Source organism: Hypanus sabinus, chromosome 16, assembly GCF_030144855.1.
Source record: "Hypanus sabinus isolate sHypSab1 chromosome 16, sHypSab1.hap1, whole genome shotgun sequence".
In the NCBI taxonomy this organism is placed as follows: domain Eukaryota; kingdom Metazoa; phylum Chordata; class Chondrichthyes; order Myliobatiformes; family Dasyatidae; genus Hypanus; species Hypanus sabinus.
The window spans coordinates 31165448-31190515 of NC_082721.1; positions in this window are offsets into that span (position 1 = coordinate 31165448).

Below are 25068 nucleotides of genomic sequence, written 5' to 3' on the forward strand. Positions count from 1 at the left end.
TTGCAGTGACTGGACTTGAACTGTTTGAGCGTGCAGTGACTGAACACGAACTTTTTGAGCTTGCAGTTATTGGACATGAACTGATTGGGCTTGCAGTTACTGGACATGGAATGTTTGGGCTTGCAGTGACTGAACATGAACTGTGTGGAGTTGTAGTGAATGGACATGAACTGTTTGAGCTTGTAGTGACTGGACATGAACTGTTTGAGATTGCAGTGACTGGACTTGAACTGTTTGAGGTTGCAGTGACTGGACATGAACTAATTGGTCTCGCAGTGACTGGACATGAACTGTTTGAGTTTGTAGTGACTGCACATGAAATGTTTGAGCTTGTAGTGACTGAACATGAACTGGTTGAGCTTGTAGTGACTGGTCATGAACTGATTGAGATTGCAGTGACAGGACCTGAACTGTTTGACCTTCTCGTGACTGGACATTGACTGTTTGAGTTTGTAGTGAATGGACATGAACTGTTTGAGCTTGTAGTTACTTGACATGAACTGTTTGAGCTTGCAGTGACTGAACACGAACTGTTTCAGCTTGTAATGACTGAACATGAACTGTTTGGATTAGTAGTGCATGGACATGAACTGTTTGGGCCTGTAGTGACTGAACATGAACTGTTTGGAGTTGTAGTGAATGGACATGAACTGTTTGAGCTTGCAGTGACTGCACATGAACTGTATGAGCTTGCAGTGACTGGACATGAACTGATTGGACTTGCAATGACAGGACATCGACTCACTGGACTTGTCGTGACTGGACATGAAATGTTTGAGCTTGTAATGACTGAACACAAACTGTTTGAGCTTGTAGTGACTGGACATGAACTGTTTGAACTTGTAGTGACTGAACATGAAGTGGTTGAGCTTGTAGTGACTGGTCATGAACTGATTGAGATTGCAGTGACAGGGCCTGAACTGTTTGACCTTCTCGTGACTGGACATTGACTGTTTGGGTTTGTAGTGACTAGACATGAACTGTTTGAGCTTACAATGACTGGACATGAACTGTTTGGATTAGTAGTGACTGAACATGAACTGTTTGGAGTTGTAGTGAATGGACATGAACTGTTTGAGCTTGCAGTGACAGGACATGAACTGTTTGGGATTGTAGTGACTGAACCTGAACTGTTTGGGATTGTAGTGACTGAGCATGAACTGCTTGAGCTTGCAGTGACTAGACATGAACTGATTGGTCTTGTAGTGAATGGACATGAAATGTTTGAGCTTGTAGTTACTGGACATGAACTGTTTGAGCTTGCAGTGACTGAACACGAACTTCTTCAGCTTGTAATGACTGAACATGAACTGTTTGAGCTTGTAGTGACTGGACATGAACTGTTTGAGATTGCAGTGACAGGACATGAACTGTTTGACCTTCTCGTGACTGGAGATTGACTGTTTGAGTTTGTAGTGACTGGACATGAACTGTTTGAGCTTGCAGTGACTGGACATGAACTGATTGAACTTGCATGAAAGGACATGAACTGTTTGAGCTTGCAGTGACTGGACATGAACTGTTTGAGATTGCAGTGACTGGACTTGAACTGTTTGAGCGTGCAGTGACTGAACACGAACTTTTTGAGCTTGCAGTTATTGGACATGAACTGATTGGGCTTGCAGTTACTGGACATGGAATGTTTGGGCTTGCAGTGACTGAACATGAACTGTGTGGAGTTGTAGTGAATGGACATGAACTGTTTGAGCTTGTAGTGACTGGACATGAACTGTTTGAGATTGCAGTGACTGGACTTGAACTGTTTGAGGTTGCAGTGACTGGACATGAACTAATTGGTCTCGCAGTGACTGGACATGAACTGTTTGAGTTTGTAGTGACTGCACATGAAATGTTTGAGCTTGTAGTGACTGAACATGAACTGGTTGAGCTTGTAGTGACTGGTCATGAACTGATTGAGATTGCAGTGACAGGACCTGAACTGTTTGAACTTCTCGTGACTGGACATTGACTGTTTGAGTTTGTAGTGAATGGACATGAACTGTTTGAGCTTGTAGTTACTTGACATGAACTGTTTGAGCTTGCAGTGACTGAACACGAACTGTTTCAGCTTGTAATGACTGAACATGAACTGTTTGGATTAGTAGTGCATGGACATGAACTGTTTGGGCCTGTAGTGACTGGACATGAACTGATTGGACTTGCATGAATGGACATGAACTGTTTGAGCTAGCAGTGACAGGACATGAAATGTTTGGACTTGCAATGACAGGACTTCGACTCACTGGACTTGTCGTGACTGGACATGAAATGTTTGAGCTTGTAATGACTGAACACGAACTGTTTGAGCTTGTAGTGACTGGACATGAACTCTTTGAACTTGTAGTGACTGAACATGAAGTGGTTGAGCTTGTAGTGACTGGTCATGATCTGATTGAGATTGCAGTGACAGGGCCTGAACTGTTTGACCTTCTCGTGACTGGACATTGACTGTTTGGGTTTGTAGTGACTAGACATGAACTGTTTGAGCTTACAATGACTGGACATGAACTGTTTGGATTAGTAGTGAATGGACATGAACTGTTTGGGCTTGTAGTGACTGAACATGAACTGTTTGGAGTTGTAGTGAATGGACATGAACTGTTTGAGCTTGCAGTGACTGCACATGAACTGTATGAGCTTGCAGTGACAGGACATGAACTGTTTGGGCTTGTAGTGACTGAACATGAACTGTTTGGGCTTGTAGTGACTGAACATGAACTGCTTGAGATTGCAGTGACTGGACATGAACTGATTGGACTTGTAGTGAATGGACATGAACTGTTTGAGCTTGTAGTTACTGGACATGAACTGTTTGATCTTGTAGTGACTGAACACTAACTGTTTCAGCTTGTAATGACTGAACATGAACTGTTTGAGCTTGTAGTGACTGGACATGAACTGTTTGAGATTGCAGTGACTGGACATGAACTGATTGGACTTGTAGTGAATGGACATGAACTGTTTGAGCTTGTAGTTACTGAACATGAACTGTTTGGGCTTGTAGTGACTGAACATGAACTGTTTGAGCTTGTAGTGACTGGACATGAACTGTTTGAGATTGCAGTGACAGGACATGAACTGTTTGACCTTCTCGTGACTGGAGATTGACTGTTTGAGTTTGTAGTGACTGGACATGAACTGTTTGAGCTTGCAGTGACTGGACATGAACTGATTGAACTTGCATGAAAGGACATGAACTGTTTGAGCTTGCAGTGACTGGACATGAACTGTTTGAGATTGCAGTGACTGGACTTGAACTGTTTGAGCGTGCAGTGACTGGACATGTACTGTTTGAGATTGCAGTGACAGGACATGAACTGTTTGACCTTCTCGTGACTGGAGATTGACTGTTTGAGTTTGTAGTGACTGGACATGAACTGATTGAGCTTGCAGTGACTGGACTTGAACTGTTTGAGCGTGCAGTGACTGAACACGAACTTTTTGAGCTTGCAGTTATTGGACATGAACTGATTGGGCTTGCAGTTACTGGACATGGAATGTTTGGGCTTGCAGTGACTGAACATGAACTGTGTGGAGTTGTAGTGAATGGACATGAACTGTTTGAGCTTGTAGTGACTGGACATGAACTGTTTGAGATTGCAGTGACTGGACTTGAACTGTTTGAGGTTGCAGTGACTGGACATGAACTAATTGGTCTCGCAGTGACTGGACATGAACTGTTTGAGTTTGTAGTGACTGCGCATGAAATGTTTGAGCTTGTAGTGACTGAACATGAACTGGTTGAGCTTGTAGTGAGCTTGTCACCAGTTGAACGGGGGACCCTGGTGAATTGGACAACATTCCCTTCCATTCCCAGAACTCGGATGCAGATCCCGGCAACTTTATGTTACAACAAACAATCCCTGCCTCTGTCAGCTCCAGTGGACTCCAGTGCTGAGGGCAATCTTCTGGATGAAGACATAGCTTCCCAGGCTGGAATTCCTCGGGAGCCGTTGAGCTGCCTGGGCACTAGACAGATTGAGATTGAGATTGAGATTGAGATTGCAGTGACAGGACCTGAACTGTTTGAACTTCTCGTGACTGGACATTGACTGTTTGAGTTTGTAGTGAATGGACATGAACTGTTTGAGCTTGTAGTTACTTGACATGAACTGTTTGAGCTTGCAGTGACTGAACACGAACTGTTTCAGCTTGTAATGACTGAACATGAACTGTTTGGATTAGTAGTGCATGGACATGAACTGTTTGGGCCTGTAGTGACTGAACATGAACTGTTTGGAGTTGTAGTGAATGGACATGAACTGTTTGAGCTTGCAGTGACTGCACATGAACTGTATGAGCTTGCAGTGACTGGACATGAACTGATTGGACTTGCATGAATGGACATGAACTGTTTGAGCTAGCAGTGACAGGACATGAAATGTTTGGACTTGCAATGACAGGACTTCGACTCACTGGACTTGTCGTGACTGGACATGAAATGTTTGAGCTTGTAATGACTGAACACGAACTGTTTGAGCTTGTAGTGACTGGACATGAACTCTTTGAACTTGTAGTGACTGAACATGAAGTGGTTGAGCTTGTAGTGACTGGTCATGAACTGATTGAGATTGCAGTGACAGGGCCTGAACTGTTTGACCTTCTCGTGACTGGACATTGACTGTTTGGGTTTGTAGTGACTAGACATGAACTGTTTGAGCTTACAATGACTGGACATGAACTGTTTGGATTAGTAGTGAATGGACATGAACTGTTTGGGCTTGTAGTGACTGAACATGAACTGTTTGGAGTTGTAGTGAATGGACATGAACTGTTTGAGCTTGCAGTGACTGCACATGAACTGTATGAGCTTGCAGTGACAGGACATGAACTGTTTGGGCTTGTAGTGACTGAACATGAACTGTTTGGGCTTGTAGTGACTGAACATGAACTGCTTGAGATTGCAGTGACTGGACATGAACTGATTGGACTTGTAGTGAATGGACATGAACTGTTTGAGCTTGTAGTTACTGGACATGAACTGTTTGATCTTGTAGTTACTGAACACTAACTGTTTCAGCTTGTAATGACTGAACATGAACTGATTGAGCTTGTAGTGACTGGACATGAACTGTTTGAGATTGCAGTGACAGGACATGAACGGTTTGACCTTCTCGTGACTGGAGATTGACTGTTTGAGTTTGTAGTGACTGGACATGAACTGTTTGAGCTTACAATGTCTGGACATGAACTGTTAGGATTAGTAGTGAATGGACATGAACTGTTTTATCTTGCAGTGACTGGACATGAACTGTTTGAGCTAGCAGTGACAGGACATGAAATGTTTGGGCTTGTACTGACTGAACATGAACTGTGTGGAGTTGTAGTGAATGGACATGAACTGTTTGAGCTTGTAGTGACTGAACATGAACTGTTTGGGCTTGTACTGACTGGACATGAACTGTTTGAACTTGTAGTGACTGAACATGAAGTGGTTGAGCTTGTAGTGACTGGTCATGAACTGATTGAGATTGCAGTGACAGAGCCTGAACTGTTTGACCTTCTCGTGACTGGACATTGACTGTTTGGGTTTGTAGTGACTAGACATGAACTGTTTGAGCTTACAATGTCTGGACATGAACTGTTTGGATTAGTAGTGAATGGACATGAACTGTTTTAGCTTGCAGTGACTGGACATGAACTGTTTGAGCTTGTAGTGACTGGTCATGAACTGATTGAGATTGCAGTGACAGGGCCTGAACTGTTTGACCTTCTCGTGACTGGACATTGACTGTTTGGGTTTGTAGTGACTAGACATGAACTGTTTGAGCTTACAATGACTGGACATGAACTGTTTGGATTAGTAGTGAATGGACATGAACTGTTTGGGCTTGTAGTGACTGAACATGAACTGTTTGGAGTTGTAGTGAATGGACATGAACTGTTTGAGCTTGCAGTGACTGCACATGAACTGTATGAGCTTGCAGTGACAGGACATGAACTGTTTGGGCTTGTAGTGACTGAACATGAACTGTTTGGGCCTGTAGTGACTGAACATGAACTGCTTGAGATTGTAGTTACTGGACATGAACTGTTTGATCTTGTAGTGACTGAACACTAACTGTTTCAGCTTGTAATGACTGAACATGAACTGTTTGAGCTTGTAGTGACTGGACATGAACTGTTTGAGATTGCAGTGACAGGACATGAACGGTTTGACCTTCTCGTGACTGGAGATTGACTGTTTGAGTTTGTAGTGACTGGACATGAACTGTTTGAGCTTACAATGTCTGGACATGAACTGTTAGGATTAGTGGTGAATGGACATGAACTGTTTTATCTTGCAGTGACTGGACATGAACTGTTTGAGCTAGCAGTGACAGGACATGAAATGTTTGGACTTGCAATGACAGGACTTGGACTCACTGGACTTGTCGTGACTGGACATGAAATGTTTGAGCTTGTAATGTCTGAACACGAACTGTTTGAGCTTGTAGTGACTGGACATGAACTGTTTGAACTTGTAGTGACTGAACATGAAGTGGTTGAGCTTGTAGTGACTGGTCATGAACTGATTGAGATTGCAGTGACAGGGCCTGAACTGTTTGACCTTCTCGTGACTGGACATTGACTGTTTGGGTTTGTAGTGACTAGACATGAACTGTTTGAGCTTACAATGTCTGGACATGAACTGTTTGGATTAGTAGTGAATGGACATGAACTGTTTTAGCTTGCAGTGACTGGACATGAACTGTTTGAGCTTACAATGACTGGACATGAACTGTTTGGATTAGTAGTGAATGGACATGAACTGTTTGGGCTTGTAGTGACTGAACATGAACTGTTTGGAGTTGTAGTGAATGGACATGAACTGTTTGAGCTTGCAGTGACTGCACATGAACTGTATGAGCTTGCAGTGACTGGACATGAACTGATTGGACTTGCATGAATGGACATGAACTTTTTGAGCTTGCAGTGACAGGACATGAACTCTTTGGGCTTGTAGTGACTGAACATGAACTGTTTGGGTTTGTAGTGACTGAACATGAACTGCTTGAGCTTGCAGTGACTGGACATGAACTGATTGGTCTTGTAGTGAATGGACATGAACTGTTTGAGCTTGTAGTTACTGGACATGAACTGTTAGAGCTTGCAGTGACTGAACACGAACTGTTTCAGCTTGTAATGACTGAACATGAACTGTTTGAGCTTGTAGTGACTGGACATGAACTGTTTGAGATTGCAGTGACAGGACATGAACTGTTTGACCTTCTCGTGACTGGAGATTGACTGTTTGAGTTTGTAGTGACTGGACATGAACTGTTTGAGCTTACAATGTCTGGACATGAACTGTTTGGATTAGTAGTGAATGGACATGAACTGTTTTAGCTTGCAGTGACTGGACATGAAGTGTTTGAGCTTACAATGACTGGACATGAACTGTTTGGATTAGTAGTGAATGGACATGAACTGTTTTAGCTTGTAGTTACTTGACATGAACTGGTTGAGCTTGCAGTGACTGAACACGAACTGTTTCAGCTTGTAATGACTGAACATGAACTGTTTGAGCTTGTAGTGACTGGACATGAACTGTTTGAGATTGCAGTGACAGGACATGAACTGTTTGACCTTCTCGTGACTGGAGATTGACTGTTTGAGTTTGCAGTGACTGGACAGGAACTGTTTGAGCTTGCAGTGACTGGACATGAACTGATTGAACTTGCATGAAAGGACATGAACTGTTTGAGCTTGCAGTGACTGGACATGAACTGTTCGAGATTGCAGTGACTGGACTTGAACTGTTTGAGCGTGCAGTGACTGAACACGAACTTTTTGAGCTTGCAGTTATTGGACATGAACTGATTGGGCTTGCAGTTACTGGACATGGAATGTTTGGGCTTGTAGTGACTGAACATGAACTGTTTGGGCTTGTACTGAGTGAACATGAACTGTGTGGAGTTGTAGTGAATGGACATGAACTGTTTGAGCTTGTAGTGACTGGACATGAACTGTTTGAGATTGCAGTGACTGGACTTGAACTGTTTGAGGTTGCAGTGACTGGACATGAACTAATTGGTCTCGCAGTGACTGGACATGAACTGTTTGAGTTTGTAGTGACTGCACATGAACTGTTTGGATTAGTAGTGAATGGACACGAACTGTTTGGGCCTGTAGTGACTGAAGAAGAACTGTTTGGAGTTGTAGTGAATGGACATGAACTGTTTGAGCTTGCAGTGACTGCCCATGAACTGTATGAGCTTGCAGTGACTGGACATGAACTGATTGGACTTGCATGAATGGACATGAACTGTTTGAGCTAGCAGTGACAGGAAATGAACTGTTTGGACTTGCAATGACAGGACATCGACTCACTGGACTTGTCGTGACTGGACATGAAATGTTTGAGCTTGTAATGACTGAACACGAACTGTTTGAGCTTGTAGTGACGGGACATGAACTGTTTGAACTTGTAGTGACTGAACATGAAGTGGTTGAGCTTGTAGTGACTGGTCATGAACTGATTGAGATTGCAGTGACAGGGCCTGAACTGTTTGACCTTCTCATGAATGGACATTGACTGTTTGGGTTTGTAGTGACTAGACATGAACTGTTTGAGCTTACAATGACTGGACATGAACTGTTTGGATTAGTAGTGAATGGACATGAACTGTTTGAGCTTGCAGTGACTGCACATGAACTGTATGAGCTTGCAGTGACTGGACATGAACTGATTGGACTTGCATGAATGGACATGAACTTTTTGAGCTTGCAGTGACAGGAAATGAACTGTTTGGGCTTGTAGTGACTGAACATGAACTGTTTGGGCTTGTAGTGACTGAACATGAACTGCTTGAGCTTGCAGTGACTGGACATGAACTGATTGGTCTTGTAGTGAATGGACATGAACTGTTTGAGCTTGTAGTTACTGGACATGAACTGTTTGAGCTTGCAGTGACTGAACACGAACTGTTTCAGCTTGTAATGACTGAACATGTACTGTTTGAGCTTGTAGTGACTGGACATGAACTGTTTTAGCTTGTAGTTACTTGACATGAACTGGTTGAGCTTGCAGTGACTGAACACGAACTGTATCAGCTTGTAATGACTGAACATGAACTGTTTGAGCTTGTAGTGACTGGACATGAACTGTTTGAGATTGCAGTGACAGGACATGAACTGTTTGACCTTCTCGTGACTGGAGATTGACTGTTTGAGTTTGCAGTGACTGGACAGGAACTGTTTGAGCTTGCAGTGACTGGACATGAACTGATTGAACTTGCATGAAAGGACATGAACTGTTTGAGCTTGCAGTGACTGGACATGAACTGTTCGAGATTGCAGTGACTGGACTTGAACTGTTTGAGCGTGCAGTGACTGAACACGAACTTTTTGAGCTTGCAGTTATTGGACATGAACTGATTGGGCTTGCAGTTACTGGACATGGAATGTTTGGGCTTGCAGTGACTGAACATGAACTGTGTGGAGTAGTAGTGAATGGACATGAACTGTTTGAGCTTGTAGTGACTGGACATGAACTGTTTGAGATTGCAGTGACTGGACTTGAAGTGGTTGAGCTTGTAGTGACTGGTCATGAACTGATTGAGATTGCAGTGACAGGGCCTGAACTGTTTGACCTTCTCGTGACTGGACATTGACTGTTTGGGTTTGTAGTGACTAGACATGAACTGTTTGAGCTTACAATGTCTGGACATGAACTGTTTGGATTAGTAGTGAATGGACATGAACTGTTTTAGCTTGCAGTGACTGGACATGAACTGTTTGAGCTTACAATGACTGGACATGAACTGTTTGGATTAGTAGTGAATGGACATGAACTGTTTGGGCTTGTAGTGACTGAACATGAACTGTTTGGAGTTGTAGTGAATGGACATGAACTGTTTGAGCTTGCAGTGACTGCACATGAACTGTATGAGCTTGCAGTGACTGGACATGAACTGATTGGACTTGCATGAATGGACATGAACTTTTTGAGCTTGCAGTGACAGGACATGAACTCTTTGGGCTTGTAGTGACTGAACATGAACTGTTTGGGTTTGTAGTGACTGAACATGAACTGCTTGAGCTTGCAGTGACTGGACATGAACTGATTGGTCTTGTAGTGAATGGACATGAACTGTTTGAGCTTGTAGTTACTGGACATGAACTGTTAGAGCTTGCAGTGACTGAACACGAACTGTTTCAGCTTGTAATGACTGAACATGAACTGTTTGAGCTTGTAGTGACTGGACATGAACTGTTTGAGATTGCAGTGACAGGACATGAACTGTTTGACCTTCTCGTGACTGGAGATTGACTGTTTGAGTTTGTAGTGACTGGACATGAACTGTTTGAGCTTACAATGTCTGGACATGAACTGTTTGGATTAGTAGTGAATGGACATGAACTGTTTTAGCTTGCAGTGACTGGACATGAAGTGTTTGAGCTTACAATGACTGGACATGAACTGTTTGGATTAGTAGTGAATGGACATGAACTGTTTTAGCTTGTAGTTACTTGACATGAACTGGTTGAGCTTGCAGTGACTGAACACGAACTGTTTCAGCTTGTAATGACTGAACATGAACTGTTTGAGCTTGTAGTGACTGGACATGAACTGTTTGAGATTGCAGTGACAGGACATGAACTGTTTGACCTTCTCGTGACTGGAGATTGACTGTTTGAGTTTGCAGTGACTGGACAGGAACTGTTTGAGCTTGCAGTGACTGGACATGAACTGATTGAACTTGCATGAAAGGACATGAACTGTTTGAGCTTGCAGTGACTGGACATGAACTGTTCGAGATTGCAGTGACTGGACTTGAACTGTTTGAGCGTGCAGTGACTGAACACGAACTTTTTGAGCTTGCAGTTATTGGACATGAACTGATTGGGCTTGCAGTTACTGGACATGGAATGTTTGGGCTTGTAGTGACTGAACATGAACTGTTTGGGCTTGTACTGAGTGAACATGAACTGTGTGGAGTTGTAGTGAATGGACATGAACTGTTTGAGCTTGTAGTGACTGGACATGAACTGTTTGAGATTGCAGTGACTGGACTTGAACTGTTTGAGGTTGCAGTGACTGGACATGAACTAATTGGTCTCGCAGTGACTGGACATGAACTGTTTGAGTTTGTAGTGACTGCACATGAACTGTTTGGATTAGTAGTGAATGGACACGAACTGTTTGGGCCTGTAGTGACTGAAGAAGAACTGTTTGGAGTTGTAGTGAATGGACATGAACTGTTTGAGCTTGCAGTGACTGCCCATGAACTGTATGAGCTTGCAGTGACTGGACATGAACTGATTGGACTTGCATGAATGGACATGAACTGTTTGAGCTAGCAGTGACAGGAAATGAACTGTTTGGACTTGCAATGACAGGACATCGACTCACTGGACTTGTCGTGACTGGACATGAAATGTTTGAGCTTGTAATGACTGAACACGAACTGTTTGAGCTTGTAGTGACGGGACATGAACTGTTTGAACTTGTAGTGACTGAACATGAAGTGGTTGAGCTTGTAGTGACTGGTCATGAACTGATTGAGATTGCAGTGACAGGGCCTGAACTGTTTGACCTTCTCATGAATGGACATTGACTGTTTGGGTTTGTAGTGACTAGACATGAACTGTTTGAGCTTACAATGACTGGACATGAACTGTTTGGATTAGTAGTGAATGGACATGAACTGTTTGAGCTTGCAGTGACTGCACATGAACTGTATGAGCTTGCAGTGACTGGACATGAACTGATTGGACTTGCATGAATGGACATGAACTTTTTGAGCTTGCAGTGACAGGAAATGAACTGTTTGGGCTTGTAGTGACTGAACATGAACTGTTTGGGCTTGTAGTGACTGAACATGAACTGCTTGAGCTTGCAGTGACTGGACATGAACTGATTGGTCTTGTAGTGAATGGACATGAACTGTTTGAGCTTGTAGTTACTGGACATGAACTGTTTGAGCTTGCAGTGACTGAACACGAACTGTTTCAGCTTGTAATGACTGAACATGTACTGTTTGAGCTTGTAGTGACTGGACATGAACTGTTTTAGCTTGTAGTTACTTGACATGAACTGGTTGAGCTTGCAGTGACTGAACACGAACTGTATCAGCTTGTAATGACTGAACATGAACTGTTTGAGCTTGTAGTGACTGGACATGAACTGTTTGAGATTGCAGTGACAGGACATGAACTGTTTGACCTTCTCGTGACTGGAGATTGACTGTTTGAGTTTGCAGTGACTGGACAGGAACTGTTTGAGCTTGCAGTGACTGGACATGAACTGATTGAACTTGCATGAAAGGACATGAACTGTTTGAGCTTGCAGTGACTGGACATGAACTGTTCGAGATTGCAGTGACTGGACTTGAACTGTTTGAGCGTGCAGTGACTGAACACGAACTTTTTGAGCTTGCAGTTATTGGACATGAACTGATTGGGCTTGCAGTTACTGGACATGGAATGTTTGGGCTTGCAGTGACTGAACATGAACTGTGTGGAGTTGTAGTGAATGGACATGAACTGTTTGAGCTTGTAGTGACTGGACATGAACTGTTTGAGATTGCAGTGACTGGACTTGAACTGTTTGAGGTTGCAGTGACTGGACATGAACTAATTGGTCTCGCAGTGACTGGACATGAACTGTTTGAGTTTGTAGTGACTGCGCATGAAATGTTTGAGCTTGTAGTGACTGAACATGAACTGGTTGAGCTTGTAGTGAGCTTGTCACCAGTTGAACGGGGGACCCTGGTGAATTGGACAACATTCCCTTCCATTCCCAGAACTCGGATGCAGATCCCGGCAACTTTATGTTACAACAAACAATCCCTGCCTCTGTCAGCTCCAGTGGACTCCAGTGCTGAGGGCAATCTTCTGGATGAAGACATAGCTTCCCAGGCTGGAATTCCTCGGGAGCCGTTGAGCTGCCTGGGCACTAGACAGATTGAGATTGAGATTGAGATTGAGATTGCAGTGACAGGACCTGAACTGTTTGAACTTCTCGTGACTGGACATTGACTGTTTGAGTTTGTAGTGAATGGACATGAACTGTTTGAGCTTGTAGTTACTTGACATGAACTGTTTGAGCTTGCAGTGACTGAACACGAACTGTTTCAGCTTGTAATGACTGAACATGAACTGTTTGGATTAGTAGTGCATGGACATGAACTGTTTGGGCCTGTAGTGACTGAACATGAACTGTTTGGAGTTGTAGTGAATGGACATGAACTGTTTGAGCTTGCAGTGACTGCACATGAACTGTATGAGCTTGCAGTGACTGGACATGAACTGATTGGACTTGCATGAATGGACATGAACTGTTTGAGCTAGCAGTGACAGGACATGAAATGTTTGGACTTGCAATGACAGGACTTCGACTCACTGGACTTGTCGTGACTGGACATGAAATGTTTGAGCTTGTAATGACTGAACACGAACTGTTTGAGCTTGTAGTGACTGGACATGAACTCTTTGAACTTGTAGTGACTGAACATGAAGTGGTTGAGCTTGTAGTGACTGGTCATGAACTGATTGAGATTGCAGTGACAGGGCCTGAACTGTTTGACCTTCTCGTGACTGGACATTGACTGTTTGGGTTTGTAGTGACTAGACATGAACTGTTTGAGCTTACAATGACTGGACATGAACTGTTTGGATTAGTAGTGAATGGACATGAACTGTTTGGGCTTGTAGTGACTGAACATGAACTGTTTGGAGTTGTAGTGAATGGACATGAACTGTTTGAGCTTGCAGTGACTGCACATGAACTGTATGAGCTTGCAGTGACAGGACATGAACTGTTTGGGCTTGTAGTGACTGAACATGAACTGTTTGGGCTTGTAGTGACTGAACATGAACTGCTTGAGATTGCAGTGACTGGACATGAACTGATTGGACTTGTAGTGAATGGACATGAACTGTTTGAGCTTGTAGTTACTGGACATGAACTGTTTGATCTTGTAGTTACTGAACACTAACTGTTTCAGCTTGTAATGACTGAACATGAACTGATTGAGCTTGTAGTGACTGGACATGAACTGTTTGAGATTGCAGTGACAGGACATGAACGGTTTGACCTTCTCGTGACTGGAGATTGACTGTTTGAGTTTGTAGTGACTGGACATGAACTGTTTGAGCTTACAATGTCTGGACATGAACTGTTAGGATTAGTAGTGAATGGACATGAACTGTTTTATCTTGCAGTGACTGGACATGAACTGTTTGAGCTAGCAGTGACAGGACATGAAATGTTTGGGCTTGTACTGACTGAACATGAACTGTGTGGAGTTGTAGTGAATGGACATGAACTGTTTGAGCTTGTAGTGACTGAACATGAACTGTTTGGGCTTGTACTGACTGGACATGAACTGTTTGAACTTGTAGTGACTGAACATGAAGTGGTTGAGCTTGTAGTGACTGGTCATGAACTGATTGAGATTGCAGTGACAGGGCCTGAACTGTTTGACCTTCTCGTGACTGGACATTGACTGTTTGGGTTTGTAGTGACTAGACATGAACTGTTTGAGCTTACAATGTCTGGACATGAACTGTTTGGATTAGTAGTGAATGGACATGAACTGTTTTAGCTTGCAGTGACTGGACATGAACTGTTTGAGCTTGTAGTGACTGGTCATGAACTGATTGAGATTGCAGTGACAGGGCCTGAACTGTTTGACCTTCTCGTGACTGGACATTGACTGTTTGGGTTTGTAGTGACTAGACATGAACTGTTTGAGCTTATAATGACTGGACATGAACTGTTTGGATTAGTAGTGAATGGACATGAACTGTTTGGGCTTGTAGTGACTGAACATGAACTGTTTGGAGTTGTAGTGAATGGACATGAACTGTTTGAGCTTGCAGTGACTGCACATGAACTGTATGAGCTTGCAGTGACAGGACATGAACTGTTTGGGCTTGTAGTGACTGAACATGAACTGTTTGGGCTTGTAGTGACTGAACATGAACTGCTTGAGATTGTAGTTACTGGACATGAACTGTTTGATCTTGTAGTGACTGAACACTAACTGTTTCAGCTTGTAATGACTGAACATGAACTGTTTGAGCTTGTAGTGACTGGACATGAACTGTTTGAGATTGCAGTGACAGGACATGAACGGTTTGACCTTCTCGTGACTGGAGATTGACTGTTTGAGTTTGTAGTGACTGGACATGAACTGTTTGAGCTTACAATGTCTGGACATGAACTGTTAGGATTAGTGGTGAATGGACATGAACTGTTTTATCTTGCAGTGACTGGACATGAACTGTTTGAGCTAGCAATGACAGGACTTGGACTCACTGGACTTGTCGTGACTGGACATGAAATGTTTGAGCTTGTAATGTCTGAACACGAACTGTTTGAGCTTGTAGTGACTGGACATGAACTGTTTGAACTTGTAGTGACTGAACATGAAGTGGTTGAGCTTGTAGTGACTGGTCATGAACTGATTGAGATTGCAGTGACAGGGCCTGAACTGTTTGACCTTCTCGTGACTGGACATTGACTGTTTGGGTTTGTAGTGACTAGACATGAACTGTTTGAGCTTACAATGTCTGGACATGAACTGTTTGGATTAGTAGTGAATGGACATGAACTGTTTGGGCTTGTAGTGACTGAACATGAACTGTTTGGAGTTGTAGTGAATGGACATGAACTGTTTGAGCTTGCAGTGACTGCACATGAACTGTATGAGCTTGCAGTGACTGGACATGAACTGATTGGACTTGCATGAATGGACATGAACTTTTTGAGCTTGCAGTGACAGGACATGAACTCTTTGGGCTTGTAGTGACTGAACATGAACTGTTTGGGTTTGTAGTGACTGAACATGAACTGCTTGAGCTTGCAGTGACTGGACATGAACTGATTGGTCTTGTAGTGAATGGACATGAACTGTTTGAGCTTGTAGTTACTTGACATGAACTGTTTGAGCTTGCAGTGACTGAACACGAACTGTTTCAGCTTGTAATGACTGAACATGAACTGTTTGAGCTTGTTGTGACTGGACATGAACTGTTTGAGATTGCAGTGACAGGACATGAACTGTTTGACCTTCTCGTGACTGGAGATTGACTGTTTGAGTTTGTAGTGAATGGACATGAACTGTTTGAGCTTGTAGTGACTGGACATGAACTGTTTGAGCTTGCAGTGACTGAACAAGAACTGTTTGAGCTTGTAGTGACTGGACATGAACTGTTTGGGCTTGTAGTGACTGAACATGAACTGTTTGAGCTTGCAGTGACTGAACAAGAACTGTCTGAGCTTGTAGTGACTGGACATGAACTGTTTGAGCTTGTAGTGACGGAACATGAACTGTTTGGGCTTGTAGTGACTGAACATCAACTGTCTGAGCTTGTAGTGACTGGACATGAACTGTTTGAGCTTGCAGTGACTGAACACGAACTGTTTGAGCTTGCAGTTATTGGACATGAACTGATTGGGCTTGCAGTTACTGGACATGGAATGTTTGGGCTTGTAGTGACTGAACATGAACTGTTTGGGCTTGTACTGACTGAACATGAACTGTGTGGAGTTGTAGTGAATGGACATGAACTGTTTGAGCTTGTAGTGACTGAACATGAACTGTTTGGGCTTGTACTGACTGAACATGAACTGTGTGGAGTTGTAGTGAATGGACATGAACTGTTTGAGCTAGCAGTGACAGGACATGAAATGTTTGGACTTGCAATGACAGGACTTCGACTCACTGGACTTGTCGTGACTGGACATGAAATGTTTGAGCTTGTAATGACTGAACACGAACTGTTTGAGCTTGTAGTGACTGGACATGAACTGTTTGAACTTGTAGTGACGGAACATGAAGTGGTTGAGCTTGTAGTGACTGGTCATGAACTGATTGAGATTGCAGTGACAGGGCCTGAACTGTTTGACCTTCTCGTGACTGGACATTGACTGTTTGGGTTTGTAGTGACTAGACATGAACTGTTTGAGCTTACAATGACTGGACATGAACTGTTTGGATTAGTAGTGAATGGACATGAACTGTTTGGGCTTGTAGTGACTGAACATGAACTGTTTGGAGTTGTAGTGAATGGACATGAACTGTTTGAGCTTGCAGTGACTGCACATGAACTGTATGAGCTTGCAGTGACAGGACATGAACTGTTTGGGCTTGTAGTGACTGAACATGAACTGTTTGGGCTTGTAGTGACTGAACATGAACTGCTTGAGATTGCAGTGACTGGACATGAACTGATTGGACTTGTAGTGAATGGACATGAACTGTTTGAGCTTGTAGTTACTGGACATGAACTGTTTGATCTTGTAGTGACTGAACACTAACTGTTTCAGCTTGTAATGACTGAACATGAACTGTTTGAGCTTGTAGTGACTGGACATGAACTGTTTGAGATTGCAGTGACAGGACATGAACGGTTTGACCTTCTCGTGACTGGAGATTGACTGTTTGAGTTTGTAGTGACTGGACATGAACTGTTTGAGCTTACAATGTCTGGACATGAACTGTTAGGATTAGTAGTGAATGGACATGAACTGTTTTATCTTGCAGTGACTGGACATGAACTGTTTGAGCTTGCAGTGACTGCACATGAACTGATTGGACTTGCATGAAAGGACATGAACTGTTTGAGCTTGCAGTGACTGGACATGAGCTGATTGGTCTTGCAGTGACTGAACATGAACTGTTTGGGCTTGTAGTGCCTGAACATGAACTGTTTGGATTAGTAGTGAATGGACATGAACTGTTTGGGCTTGTAGTGACTGAACATGAACTGTTTGGAGTTGTAGTGAATGGACATGAACTGTTTGAGCTTGCAGTGACTGCTCATGAACTGATTGGACTTGCATGAATGGACATGAACTGTTTGAGCTTGCAGTGACAGGACATGAACTGTTTGGACATGCAATGACAGGACATCGACTCACTGGACTTGTCATAATTGGACATGAAATGTTTGAGCTTGTAGTGACTGAACACGAACTGTTTGAGCTTGCAGTGACTGAACAAGAACTGTTTGAGCTTGTAGTGACTGAACATGAACTGTTTGGGCTTGTAGTGACTGAACACGAACTGTTTGAGCTTGTAGTGGCTGGACATGAACGGTTTGAGCTTGCAGTGACAGGACATGAACTGTTTGACCTTCTCGTTTCTGGAGATTGACTGTTTGAGTTTGCAGTGACTGGACAGGAACTGTTTGTGCTTGCAGTGACTGGACATGAACTGATTGAACTTGCATGAAAAGACATGAACTGTTTGAGCTTGCAGTGACTGGACATGAACTGTTCGAGATTGCAGTGACTGGACTTGAACTGTTTGAGCGTGCAGTGACTGAACACGAACTTTTTGAGCTTGTAGTTATTGGACATGAACTGATTGGGCTTGCAGTTACTGGACATGGAATGTTTGGGCTTGTAGTGACTGAACATGAACTGTTTGGGCTTGTACTGACTGAACATGAACTGTGTGGAGTTGTAGTGAATGGACATGAACTGTTTGAGCTTGTAGTGACTGGACATGAACTGTTTGAGCTTGTAGTGACTGGTCATGAACTGATTGAGATTGCAGTGACAGGGCCTGAACTGTTTGACCTTCTCGTGACTGGACATTGACTGTTTGGGTTTGTAGTGACTAGACATGAACTGTTTGAGCTTACAATGTCTGGACATGAACTGTTTGGATTAGTAGTGAATGGACATGAACTGTTTTAGCTTGCAGTGACTGGACATGAACTGTTTGAGCTTACAATGACTGGACATGAACTGTTTGGATTAGTAGTGAATGGACATGAACTGTTTGGGCTTGTAGTGACTGAACATGAACTGTTTGGAGTTGTAGTGAATGGACATGAACTGTTTGAGCTTGCAGTGACTGCACATGAACTGTATGAGCTTGCAGTGACTGGACATGAACTGATTGGACTTGCATGAATGGACATGAACTTTTTGAGATTGCAGTGACAGGACATGAACTCTTTGGGCTTATAGTGACTGAACATGAACTGTTTGGGTTTGTAGTGACTGAACATGAACTGCTTGAGCTTGCAGTGACTGGACATGAACTGATTGGTCTTGTAGTGAATGGACATGAACTGTTTGAGCTTGTAGTTACTTGACATGAACTGTTTGAGCTTGCAGTGACTGAACACGAACTGTTTCAGCTTGTAATGACTGAACATGAACTGTTTGAGCTTGTTGTGACTGGACATGAACTGTTTGAGATTGCAGTGACAGGACATGAACTGTTTGACCTTCTCGTGACTGGAGATTGACTGTTTGAGTTTGTAGTGAATGGACATGAACTGTTTGAGCTTGTAGTGACTGGACATGAACTGTTTGAGCTTGCAGTGACTGAACAAGAACTGTTTGAGCTTGTAGTGACTGGACATGAACTGTTTGGGCTTGTAGTGACTGAACATGAACTGTTTGAGCTTGCAGTGACTGAACAAGAACTGTCTGAGCTTGTAGTGACTGGACATGAACTGTTTGAGCTTGTAGTGACGGAACATGAACTGTCTGAGCTTGTAGTGACTGGACATGAACTGTTTGAGCTTGCAGTTATTGGACATGAACTGATTGGGCTTGCAGTTACTGGACATGGAATGTTTGGGCTTGTAGTGACTGAACATGAACTGTTTGGGCTTGTACTGACTGAACATGAACTGTGTGGAGTTGTAGTGAATGGACATGAACTGTTTGAGCTTGTAGTGACTGAACATGAACTGTTTGGGCTTGTACTGACTGAACATGAACTGTGTGGAGTTGTAGTGAATGGACATGAACTGTTTGAGCTAGCAGTGACAGGACATGAAATGTTTGGACTTGCAATGACAGGACTTCGACTCACTGGACTTGTCGTGACTGGACATGAAATGTTTGAGCTTGTAATGACTGAACACGAACTGTTTGAGCTTGTAGTGACTGGACATGAACTGTTTGAACTTGTAGTGACTGAACATGAAGTGGTTGAGCTTGTAGTGACTGGTCATGAACTGATTGAGATTGCAGTGACAGGGCCTGAACTGTTTGACCTTCTCGTGACTGGACATTGACTGTTTGGGTTTGTAGTGACTAGACATGAACTGTTTGAGCTTACAATGACTGAACATGAACTGTTTGGAGTTGTAGTGAATGGACATGAACTGTTTGAGCTTGCAGTGACTGCACATGAACTGTATGAGCTTGCAGTGACAGGACATGAACTGTTTGGGCTTGTAGTGACTGAACATGAACTGTTTGGGCTTGTAGTGACTGAACATGAACTGCTTGAGATTGCAGTGACTGGACATGAACTGATTGGACTTGTAGTGAATGGACATGAACTGTTTGAGCTTGTAGTTACTGGACATGAACTGTTTGATCTTGTAGTGACTGAACACTAACTGTTTCAGCTTGTAATGACTGAACATGAACTGTTTGAGCTTGTAGTGACTGGACATGAACTGTTTGAGATTGCAGTGACAGGACATGAACGGTTTGACCTTCTCGTGACTGGAGATTGACTGTTTGAGTTTGTAGTGACTGGACATGAACTGTTTGAGCTTACAATGTCTGGACATGAACTGTTAGGATTAGTAGTGAATGGACATGAACTGTTTTATCTTGCAGTGACTGGACATGAACTGTTTGAGCTTGCAGTGACTGCACATGAACTGATTGGACTTGCATGAAAGGACATGAACTGTTTGAGCTTGCAGTGACTGGACATGAGCTGTTTGGGCTTGTAGTGCCTGAACATGAACTGTTTGGATTAGTAGTGAATGGACATGAACTGTTTGGGCTTGTAGTGACTGAACATGAACTGTTTGGAGTTGTAGTGAATGGACATGAACTGTTTGAGCTTGCAGTGACTGCTCATGAACTGATTGGACTTGCATGAATGGACATGAACTGTTTGAGCTTGCAGTGACAGGACATGAACTGTTTGGACATGCAATGACAGGACATCGACTCACTGGACTTGTCATAATTGGACATGAAATGTTTGAGCTTGTAGTGACTGAACACGAACTGTTTGAGCTTGCAGTGACTGAACAAGAACTGTTTGAGCTTGTAGTGACTGAACATGAACTGTTTGGGCTTGTAGTGACTGAACACGAACTGTTTGAGCTTGTAGTGGCTGGACATGAACGGTTTGAGCTTGCAGTGACAGGACATGAACTGTTTGACCTTCTCGTTTCTGGAGATTGACTGTTTGAGTTTGCAGTGACTGGACAGGAACTGTTTGTGCTTGCAGTGACTGGACATGAACTGATTGAACTTGCATGAAAAGACATGAACTGTTTGAGCTTGCAGTGACTGGACATGAACTGTTCGAGATTGCAGTGACTGGACTTGAACTGTTTGAGCGTGCAGTGACTGAACACGAACTTTTTGAGCTTGTAGTTATTGGACATGAACTGATTGGGCTTGCAGTTACTGGACATGGAATGTTTGGGCTTGTAGTGACTGAACATGAACTGTTTGGGCTTGTACTGACTGAACATGAACTGTGTGGAGTTGTAGTGAATGGACATGAACTGTTTGAGCTTGTAGTGACTGGACATGAACTGTTTGAGCTTGTAGTGACTGGTCATGAACTGATTGAGATTGCAGTGACAGGGCCTGAACTGTTTGACCTTCTCGTGACTGGACATTGACTGTTTGGGTTTGTAGTGACTAGACATGAACTGTTTGAGCTTACAATGTCTGGACATGAACTGTTTGGATTAGTAGTGAATGGACATGAACTGTTTTAGCTTGCAGTGACTGGACATGAACTGTTTGAGCTTACAATGACTGGACATGAACTGTTTGGATTAGTAGTGAATGGACATGAACTGTTTGGGCTTGTAGTGACTGAACATGAACTGTTTGGAGTTGTAGTGAATGGACATGAACTGTTTGAGCTTGCAGTGACTGCACATGAACTGTATGAGCTTGCAGTGACTGGACATGAACTGATTGGACTTGCATGAATGGACATGAACTTTTTGAGATTGCAGTGACAGGACATGAACTCTTTGGGCTTATAGTGACTGAACATGAACTGTTTGGGTTTGTAGTGACTGAACATGAACTGCTTGAGCTTGCAGTGACTGGACATGAACTGATTGGTCTTGTAGTGAATGGACATGAACTGTTTGAGCTTGTAGTTACTTGACATGAACTGTTTGAGCTTGCAGTGACTGAACACGAACTGTTTCAGCTTGTAATGACTGAACATGAACTGTTTGAGCTTGTTGTGACTGGACATGAACTGTTTGAGATTGCAGTGACAGGACATGAACTGTTTGACCTTCTCGTGACTGGAGATTGACTGTTTGAGTTTGTAGTGAATGGACATGAACTGTTTGAGCTTGTAGTGACTGGACATGAACTGTTTGAGCTTGCAGTGACTGAACAAGAACTGTTTGAGCTTGTAGTGACTGGACATGAACTGTTTGGGCTTGTAGTGACTGAACATGAACTGTTTGAGCTTGCAGTGACTGAACAAGAACTGTCTGAGCTTGTAGTGACTGGACATGAACTGTTTGAGCTTGTAGTGACGGAACATGAACTGTTTGGGCTTGTAGTGACTGAACATGAACTGTCTGAGCTTGTAGTGACTGGACATGAACTGTTTGAGCTTGCAGTGACTGAACACGAACTGTTTGAGCTTGCAGTTATTGGACATGAACTGATTGGGCTTGCAGTTACTGGACATGGAATGTTTGGGCTTGTAGTGACTGAACATGAACTGTTTGGGCTTGTACTGACTGAACATGAACTGTGTGGAGTTGTAGTGAATGGACATGAACTGTTTGAGCTTGTAGTGACTGAACATGAACTGTTTGGGCTTGTACTGACTGAACATGAACTGTGTGGAGTTGTAGTGAATGGACATGAACTGTTTGAGCTAGCAGTGACAGGACATGAAATGTTTGGACTTGCAATGACAGGACTTCGACTCACTGGACTTGTCGTGACTGGACATGAAATGTTTGAGCTTGTAATGACTGAACACGAACTGTTTGAGCTTGTAGTGACTGGACATGAACTGTTTGAACTTGTAGTGACTGAACATGAAGTGGTTGAGCTTGTAGTGACTGGTCATGAACTGATTGAGATTGCAGTGACAGGGCCTGAACTGTTTGACCTTCTCGTGACTGGACATTGACTGTTTGGGTTTGTAGTGACTAGACATGAACTGTTTGAGCTTACAATGACTGAACATGAACTGTTTGGAGTTGTAGTGAATGGACATGAACTGTTTGAGCTTGCAGTGACTGCACATGAACTGTATGAGCTTGCAGTGACAGGACATGAACTGTTTGGGCTTGTAGTGACTGAACATGAACTGTTTGGGCTTGTAGTGACTGAACATGAACTGCTTGAGATTGCAGTGACTGGACATGAACTGATTGGACTTGTAGTGAATGGACATGAACTGTTTGAGCTTGTAGTTACTGGACATGAACTGTTTGATCTTGTAGTGACTGAACACTAACTGTTTCAGCTTGTAATGACTGAACATGAACTGTTTGAGCTTGTAGTGACTGGACATGAACTGTTTGAGATTGCAGTGACAGGACATGAACGGTTTGACCTTCTCGTGACTGGAGATTGACTGTTTGAGTTTGTAGTGACTGGACATGAACTGTTTGAGCTTACAATGTCTGGACATGAACTGTTAGGATTAGTAGTGAATGGACATGAACTGTTTTATCTTGCAGTGACTGGACATGAACTGTTTGAGCTTGCAGTGACTGCACATGAACTGATTGGACTTGCATGAAAGGACATGAACTGTTTGAGCTTGCAGTGACTGGACATGAGCTGATTGGTCTTGCAGTGACTGAACATGAACTGTTTGGGCTTGTAGTGCCTGAACATGAACTGTTTGGATTAGTAGTGAATGGACATGAACTGTTTGGGCTTGTAGTGACTGAACATGAACTGTTTGGAGTTGTAGTGAATGGACATGAACTGTTTGAGCTTGCAGTGACTGCTCATGAACTGATTGGACTTGCATGAATGGACATGAACTGTTTGAGCTTGCAGTGACAGGACATGAACTGTTTGGACATGCAATGACAGGACATCGACTCACTGGACTTGTCATAATTGGACATGAAATGTTTGAGCTTGTAGTGACTGAACACGAACTGTTTGAGCTTGCAGTGACTGAACAAGAACTGTTTGAGCTTGTAGTGACTGAACATGAACTGTTTGGGCTTGTAGTGACTGAACACGAACTGTTTGAGCTTGTAGTGACTGGACATGAACGGTTTGAGCTTGCAGTGACAGGACATGAACTGTTTGACCTTCTCGTTTCTGGAGATTGACTGTTTGAGTTTGCAGTGACTGGACAGGAACTGTTTGTGCTTGCAGTGACTGGACATGAACTGATTGAACTTGCATGAAAAGACATGAACTGTTTGAGCTTGCAGTGACTGGACATGAACTGTTCGAGATTGCAGTGACTGGACTTGAACTGTTTGAGCGTGCAGTGACTGAACACGAACTTTTTGAGCTTGTAGTTATTGGACATGAACTGATTGGGCTTGCAGTTACTGGACATGGAATGTTTGGGCTTGTAGTGACTGAACATGAACTGTTTGGGCTTGTACTGACTGAACATGAACTGTGTGGAGTTGTAGTGAATGGACATGAACTGTTTGAGCTTGTAGTGACTGGACATGAACTGTTTGAGATTGCAGTGACTGGACTTGAACTGTTTGAGGTTGCAGTGACTGGACATGAACTAATTGGTCTCGCAGTGACTGGACATGAACTGTTTGAGTTTGTAGTGACTGCACATGAACTGTTTGAGCTTGTAGTGACTGAACATGAACTGGTTGAGCTTACAATGACTGGACATGAACTGATTGGATTAGTAGTGAATGGACATGAACTGTTTGGATTAGTAGTGAATGGACACGAACTGTTTGGGCCTGTAGTGACTGAAGAAGAACTGTTTGGAGTTGTAGTGAATGGACATGAACTGTTTGAGCTTGCAGTGACTGCCCATGAACTGTATGAGCTTGCAGTGACTGGACATGAACTGATTGGACTTGCATGAATGGGCATGAACTGTTTGAGCTAGCAGTGACAGGAAATGAACTGTTTGGACTTGCAATGACAGGACATCGACTCACTGGACTTGTCGTGACTGGACA